Here is an 8911-nt window from a genome sequence, read left to right on the forward strand (position 1 = left end):
TACAGCAGCTCTAAGAAATGCATTGAGATTTGTGGGCAGAACAGAAGGAGGATCACTAAGAATCACTGCTCAGGCAGGTAGTAGTCCTGCTGGGTGGGAATCTGCATTCATCTGGGTTCTCTGAGCATTGGATGCTAAGACAGGACGAGTAATCATGTGACGATTTCCTTTATGGAGGTGTGTACATGAAAGGGTACAACAAGAAGCTGAGAGAGACAAGGAAGGGGCTGGCAAGAGCGGGAAGTGGGGTAGAAGCTTCCTCAACTGCAGTCTAAGCAAGACGTGGCAAAGCTGCTGGGGAGCCTTCCCCCTCTCCCCAGAAGTGGCCTCCTTAGAGTCCTGGGCAATGATCTTAAAGGGCAGCGCTAGTAGCATTGCTCCGTCAGAGTCAGCCAGGCATACTTAAGGTCTCCATGCAATCAGAAAGCCAGGGAAAGGGGACCAAGAGACTGGGGTTTGAGCTGGTGTGCCTGAAGGATGAGACACGTTGAGACGACATGTAGGATTTTAGGCACCAGCTGCACATTTGGGGGACTGGAAAAGAGGGTCAGTCAAGGGTGCAGGTTAGAAGGTGGGATTGAGACTCTGAGTCCTCTTATAAAAAAAGTTCTCATGCCTAGAGGGTGGATGGGATTGTAAGAGGTTAGAGTACAGCTACAGGAAGGGAGAGACCCTTGGGAGAGTTATGAAGGTGATACATTTGGGAGGAAAGGTTAGGGAGGGGAACAGGAGGAGCAGGTGAGGAGCAGGCCAGCCTGCTGGAGCTGCAGCATCCTGGAGCCCGGGAGGAGGTCTCTGAAGAGGAGGAGGAGGAGGAGGAGAAGGAGGAGCTCTTACAGTCCAATCTGCGAGGCAAACCAGAAGGCCTGTGAGGGATGCAGTGGGTTTCTGCCCACAGAGGGGCACCTTTTAGAATGGGATGAGGGGCAGCCTGGTTTCAAGGGAGAATGAGCTGTGCAAGGCCAGGGCACGGCCAGCAAGTACAGACACACTGCATTTCCTACTTTTCTGGTAACGAACAGGAAAGAGATGGGAGTTAAGGGGAAAGAAACCAACCAGTTTTTCACAGGAACAATATTTGGCATTGAAAGATGACATCTGAGAACTAAGCGATAAAATGATGTTATAATACTGTTTCTCATCTCCTGAACTTTCTACAGAACACTGTAGGCATCTGTTCTGGGATTCCCATTCTCAAGCAAGACGAAGCAATAAAAAGAAATATCAGGAATAATACTGGCCTCATATGTATATGTTAAGGTACGCTGTTTGCAATGACCATGTCTCTCTCTTTTACAAGACAAATGGATTTTTATCTCCTAGTCACTGCAGTCAGCAAGAAAAAAAAGGTGAACTCTCCAGCTCTTTATTCATTGGTCTAACTGGGGTTTTTCTTAGCAAGCCCCTTCACATGCCTCGGGGTGTATGGCTGTAGCTGCAGCTTTATCCTGGGGAGCTCTTAGCCACCCACTAACAAATCAATATCAACGCATTGTAGAAACCGCACCCCCACAGCCACCACTCTGACCAGTTTAGTTGTCCACAGCTTGAGGGGCTTTCCTTATACTCCCCACCCCCTTCGCTGCTCTTTGCTGACCATGAGAATTTACTGAGAAGTTAAGCAAAGCATTCAGTCCCACAGTCATCCTGGTTTCTAAGGGCCAAGACAAACAGGACATTGAATCATGTCTTATTTATACAAAATAACCTCCAGAGTTGGCCAACTCCCTACACTGACTACCTCCTTCAGTTGACCTAATTTTCACAGACCAGGACATGCACCATAGGTTGTATCAGAACAATGGCCTTAGTTCCTTATGGTGACCACCTCCATGTGTTGATTAGTTTGTTATAGTCTGTTGGGTGGTTTACTTACAGACATTCTACCGTATTTGCTTTTATTTTGCATTTTTTCAGTGAATCCCAGTGTTAGAGCTAACCGGAGACCCAGGAAGTAATTCTCCGCACATCAGATCGCTGTGAAGGTCCAGAGTTATAGGCAATTTCTTCCTGGTTCTCCTTCCCCAACCCTTCCCCTTGCACTGTGTCAAATGAAGTTCAATACCATCTACTGGAAAATGAGCCCATTTGAAAAGACACCCAGACAAGATTGGGAGTGTTTAGGGTGACAAAAATGGCCAACAATCCCTTATATCAATGGGAAAGTGAGATGAATAGAACCTTCTCTAAAGAAGACAGACAAATGACTAACATATGAAAAAATGCTCATTGTCCCCAAATATCAGAGAAATGCAAATCGAAACCACCCTGAGATATCACCTAACCCCAGTGAGAATAGCCCCCATCACAAAGGCTCAAAGCTGCGGATGCTGGCGTGGTTGTGTGGAGAAGGGAACACTTTTACACTGCTGGTGGGACCGCAAACTAATACAACCCTTTTGGAAGGAAGTATGGAGAATCCTTAAAGAACTCAACCTAGACCTCCCATTTGATCCTGCAATCCCATTACTGGGCATCTACCCAGAAGGAAAAAAAAATCACTTTATTATAAGGACATGTGCACTAGACTGTTTATTGCAGCCCAATTTACAATTGCCAAATTGTGGAAACAACCTAAATGCCCACCAACCCAGGAATGGATTAATAAGTTGTGGTATATCTATCCCATACATTATTCTTAGTAAGGCATCACAAGAATGGAGAAGCAAGAATCCAGTGTACTCAATTCTGATATGAGGACAATTGATGCTCACATGGGGGGAGGGGGAGTGGGGGAGAGCAAAGAGAGGTGTGACACACCTCTTGGGGGTGGGACACTATTATTAGAGGGACTTTACCCAGAAAACACAAGCACTGTAATTTGGCTCTTTGTACTCTCAATAATTCCCCAATAATAATAATAATAATAAGGCACCCACACGTGTGAGCGTGTGCACACACACAACTTCACTTTGAAATATTTTAACTGGAATTCCAAAGTACCATGCTTTTATCTGCCGGGGCCCACAACGTCATGTCTTCAGCCCTGACCCAGGGCCTCGAGGGAGACGGGACGCCAGGTCTCTGGCTCTGGCCCACTCAACAGTCTGGACACGGGCTGCTGCGCCAGCTCACTCAGGGTAGGTCTCGTTTAGGTCTCAGGTGCTGAGGCACCTTAGAAGTCACAGCCAATGTTAGTAGGAGCAAGCGTCTCAGCAGCAATCTCTCAGCAGCAGTCTTAGTAGGGGAGGCCGATCAGGCGTCTTCTGAGTAAGAAGCAAAGCCAAAGGATGAGCCTTGGCTACTTTGCCTGCAGCTAATTATAGAAGTGATCCCGTGGCTATTTACCCCACAGGCGTGGAGACTGCCAAGCAGTAATGTCCATTCTCTCGTGCTCTTTAACGAGAGACCAATGACGTTAAATGCTGTTAAATCCCTTCCCCAATCCCTTATCGCCAAAGTATTTCTCACAGGTGTCTCCTACATTTATCACTACATTTTTGAAAAAACTTTTCATTTATTTGGTTTTTTGTAGGTTTTTATTTTAAAATACCATTCCTATTCAGGTGCTTAGTAATACAAAGTCATATAACTAAAGAACGGTTACCAAAAGGAGAAAACCTCAGACACAGGTTGTTTGGATATTCTCATATTGTGGTGTTCACACATTTGGGGTTCATAAATGTTAATTTTGTCTGAATCTAACAGATATAGTATACCTAAAAAAACTAACCTCTATGTCAGTATGAGTTATTAAAGTGCCTAGGCTATAAACTGAAATTTAAGCTGACAAAAGCCTGCATGAAATTAAACCACTACTTATTACAGGCACACTTGGAATTCCAGTGCCAGAAAGAGTTCCAGCTACACAGAGCCAAACCCTCCAGAGGAAAATCTGCCAAAGCCCCTTTAACCACATGCCTGTAGGAATTTTTGCACTTAATTAAATGCCGGTACTGAGTAGGTAATCAGCAGAGTCACTGTTGATTCACACACATATCCCTGAATCACCAGATGGCATGCATTAGAGACCTCAACTCCCTGAAGGTGTGCTAGCATCACACAAACCACACCAAACACAGGTAGGCATTGCCTCTGCTATCGTGTATCCAATATGACTAATGCAGATAAAGCATCTTGGACAGGAAAATAACCCACATAACAGAAAGTTTGAGGAAAAACATCTTTAAGATAATTCAATCACTAAAATTTGAAGAAATACGTTGCAGAAGTTGACGGAGCATCTGTTTTTGGAAACCCTATAAACATGCTATAGCATAATTTAATTAATCATGAACTTTCTGAATCATCATGTTGCCTTGGACCACAAGGTGATGTGGCGATCCAGTAATGGTGAGGAAGCAGAATACGTGGTATTTATGGACACTGCAGAAGTGTTTCCTGATGGAATTTTCAGTTCCTAGAATTTTCCCAAGAACAAAGTTCTTCCATAATAGAATGATGGATGGCACCAGGGAAGACGCTGGGCAGCCTACCTTCTCATTCACAACTGAAATGAGTAGTAACACATGGTAGGGTAGCTGTGGGGAACACACTTGACAATGGCATCACCTCCTAACGTGCATGTGCATAATGGTCCCTCTGTGAGTGTAACTGGGTTCTAACCAACAGAACAGAGGGAAGGTGACAACACTCCCTTTATTCACCCCAGCCCCTTCTCTCTCTCTGTACTTGGCTTTAAAGAAGGAAGCTGCAAGGAAATGAATTCAATCAATGACCTGGAAGAGTCATCTCTTGACACTGACATTCTCATCCCACACATATCTCCTACCTACTAAGCTTTGCTCACAGAAGACCTTTCATAGCTCCTGCAGTGTACTGTGCTGTCCAGCCTCTGGGCTCTGCCAGTGCTGTTCCCTTTGCCTGAGATACCTTCTCTCTGTCTGGCTGATGTCACTTCTCCTTTAGAACACATCCCAGGCAGTACTCTATTTCAGAATCCTTCCATGGTCCCATTAGACTGAACTCGTCCCTTCCAAGGGATCTAAAATCATCATATTCTTTACCCATACAGGAATATATCTTAGTCCAGCTACTGTTGGATAAGAACTAATAGAGCCCCATTTTTTTTTAGTTTTTTTTTTTTATTAAATCATAGCTGTGTACATTAATGCAATTGTGGGGTACAATGTGCTGGTTTTACATACAATTTGAAATATTTTCACCAAACTGGTTAACATAGCCTTCATGGCATTTTCTTAGTTATTGTGTTAAGACATTTATATTCTACATTTAGAAAGATTCACATGTACCCTTGTAAGATGGGCCATAGGTGTGGTCCCACCAATCACCATCCCTCTACCCAACCTCCCCCAATTCCTCCCCTCTCTCTCCCCTTCCCCATATTCTTGGGCTATAATTGGGCTATAGCTTTCATATGAAAGCTATAAATTAGTTTCATAGTAGGAGTAGATACTTTTTCTTCCATCCCTGAGATACTTTGCTAAGAAGAATATGTTCCAGCTCTATCCATGTAAACATGAAGGAGGTAAAGTCTCCATCTTTCTTTAAGGCCATGGTATACATATACCACAATTTATTGATCCATTCGTGGATCTATGGGCACTTAGGCTTCTTCCATGATTTAGCAATTATGAATTGGGCTGCGATAAAAATTCTGGTACAAATATCTTTGTTGTAATGTGATTTTTGGTCTTCTGGATATATACCTAGTAGAGGAATTGTAGGATCAAATGGCAGGTCTATTTTTAGTTCTCTAAGTGTTCTCTGAACATCTTTCCAAAAGGGTTATATTAGTTTACATTCCCAGCAGCAGGGTAGAAGTGTTCCTTTCTCTCCACATCCACACCAGCATCTCTGGTTTTGGGATTTTGTGATGTGGGCTAATCTTATTAGAGTTAGATGATATCTCAAAGTAGTTTTGATTTGCATTTCTCTGATAATTAATGATGATGAGCATTTTTTCATGTGTCTGTAGGCCATGCACCTGTCTTCTTCAGAGAAGTTTCTCTTCAAGTCCCCTGCCCACCCTGAGATGGGATCTCTTGTTCTTTTCTTGCTAATATGCTTGAGTAGAACCCCATTTTAAACATGCTAAAGAGAAATTTTATAAAATGCACTGGGATTGAAGAAGTGTGCCTTAAGAAAAATGGGAGCCAATTTGATGGCTGTAAGCCCTTGGACAATGGGATGACTGATTGCTCGGTCTCTTTCCCTTCTTCTCTTAGAGTCTTGCAATCTCTTGCTACTCTTTCTCATCTTCCATTTCTTCCATCTCTTTTCTCTCTGAAGGCCAGATTTCTCTGTTAGGCTTCTTTACACTACATGTGTTAAATATATATTTTGTCTTTGTCCTCAATTTCCTGGCACACAGCTCCTAAATTCCCTGGAATTTCTTGGGATATAGAAATGTCTTTTGTTCTTAGGAGGCTACTCTTTGTGGTGTGTGTGTGTTCCTGGTTACGATCAGGATGGCAGCTGGTTGCCAGAAAGACCAAGGTGTGATTAAAGGGATTAAAGGGTTGGAACTGTCACCCCATCTTTCCTCCCATACCCACTCCAACCTCCGGGAAGAGGAGTAGAGCTGGAGATTGAGTTACTTGCCAATGGCCAATGGTTGAATTAATCTGGCTTATATAATGAAGCCTCCACAGAAAATTCTAAACAATAGGATTCAGAGACCTCAGGACTGGTGAAAACATGAAGGTGATGAGAAGGTACCACAGTCAGAGAGTGCATGGAGTCCTCCTGACCTTTTTGCCACACCTGTGCCCATGCTTCTCTTTCATATGGCTACTGAGTTAGGTCTTTTGTAATAACAGGTAATAGTAAGTAAAGGGTCTTCCAGATTTTTGTGGGTGGTTCCAGCAGATTATCAAAATCAAGGAGGAGGTTATGGGAACCTTGGACATTGCAGCCAAGTTAGATAAAGTGTGGTTACTCTGGGAACCCAATAATTCTGATTGGCATCTGCAGTGAGGGCAGTCTTGTGGGACTGAGCCTTGTATCTCTGAGGAATGTATCAGAATTCAATTGAATTAGCTAGGCTTGGTGGCTCACACCTATAATCCTAGCACTTTGGGAGGCAGAGGTGGGAAGATTGCTTGAGCTCAGGAGTTTAAGACAAGCCTGAGCAAGAGTGAGACCCCCATCTCTACTAAAAATAGAAAAACTAACCAGGTGTGGTGGTGGGTACCTGTAGTCCCAGCTACTGGGGAGGCTGAGGCTAGAGGATCACTTGAGTCCAGGAGTCTGTGGTTACTGTGAACTGTGATGCCATGGCATTTTACCCAGGGTGACAGAGTAAGACTCTGTCTCAAAAAAAAAAAAAAAAAAAATTTACATTGAATTATAGAACACTCAGTTGGTACTGGAGAATTGGTTGGTATGAGAAAAAACACATAAATTTACTCTCCAAAATGCTGAGAGCAAAACCAGTTCATCCTAGATCAACTACTTCTCCTTCCTGGGGCCAGCTCCTATTTCCTCAGTTCAAGCAATGCACTTTATACAATAGCATTACATTTCTGAATCCCAATGCTAAAATATCAGAAGGACATTCTGATTGACCAGTTAAAATGGAATGCCCATCCCTGGAGTAATGACTATGGTGACCAGTGGACATAGTCCTGTATATTAACGTGCTGTCAAGGCCTACCCCTGTGGGTGGTAGGTTGTTCTCAGGTTCTAAGATAGATGTTAGCTTAAATTACATTGCATTGCAGTTGTGTTTTTATTATCAATCTTTCCTACTACTCTACAAACTCCACGGATGTCGAGTCTGTACCTTAATTTCCATCGAGCAGATATTATTTGACAGGGTAGTCAGCACAAAGAAGGTACTCAAAAATACAGCAGCTGAATAAATGAAAAGAATCACATTTTTCTTTGATTAATACACTTTTAATACTGTTGTCAGTAATAAGAATTTCTGGATCTTGTAATGAAAGTATTAATCAAAAAATGTTTCCCTTCCATTATCTTCAAAACAATTGGCTAGAGAGCTGAGAGACAGAAGCTTTGCTTATCATAGATTAGTGATGAGTATAAGTGATTCACTCCTTCCCATCACACACTCCATAATATAGATTAATCTCCTACTTTAAGCCAGTATTTTCTAGAAGTTGAACACAGGCATGGGTTCATTGAAGACTCAATCACCTCTTGAATTACAAAGAATTTCACTTTGCTTGAAGCTCTACTATTATTCATAAATGACTCAACTTAACCAGCCATGAACTTTCCCACTGACAAATCCCCAAGTGTCTTAGGGAACTTGAAGTACCAGTCCCCTGGAAAGCTGAGTATGTTTGGGTGTTCACACACACATTTTAAATGTTGGTTTTTCAACCATGCACCTGAGAGATGTCCTAGGCAATTTCTACCTTCTGAAAAAAGATATGACACTATCAAACCTTCTTTAATATATAATGTGAATTAAAATAACTATGTAGACATTTGACTCACATAGTCTCTCTCTTAGGATAGTTTTGCTGTCTGGTTGTTAATAATATCACTTGATGCTTTCCTGGGGCAAATTCCAAAGGCTGTGCTAACTGAAGGATAATTCCTTTTCTTAGTGAGTCCTGCCTCATTATTGCAAAATAATGATCAAAAATTCCTGCTTTTAACTCTACAGAAATTACATTTCCCTAAACCCTTTCCTGATAGGTGAAGCAGACTTGTAGGCCATCCTTAGCCTCAGAGAATTTTTCCTAAGGAGAGTGCCTAAAAATCTTTATTTGCTAAATTACTGGTCTGCTAACCACAATAAACCCCAGTAAACCCCAATAAGGAAATCTGCAGGGAGCCTGCTCTAAGGACTGGTTACATGTGTGCTGTTACAGATCGGGTAAGTTTGCCTTGCTAGAGGATCTGGATGATCCCTGGGCTGTATCCCGTGGTCAGTAAGATCCTTTCCTGGAATTTGGCTGATTGAATCTCAACCTAAAAGGAACCTAGAGGCTTATTCAGAGACTTTAAATATAAT

This window comes from Otolemur garnettii, unplaced genomic scaffold (assembly GCF_000181295.1).
Source record: "Otolemur garnettii isolate 467f Iridium unplaced genomic scaffold, OtoGar3 scaffold00042, whole genome shotgun sequence".
Lineage (NCBI taxonomy): Eukaryota > Metazoa > Chordata > Mammalia > Primates > Galagidae > Otolemur > Otolemur garnettii.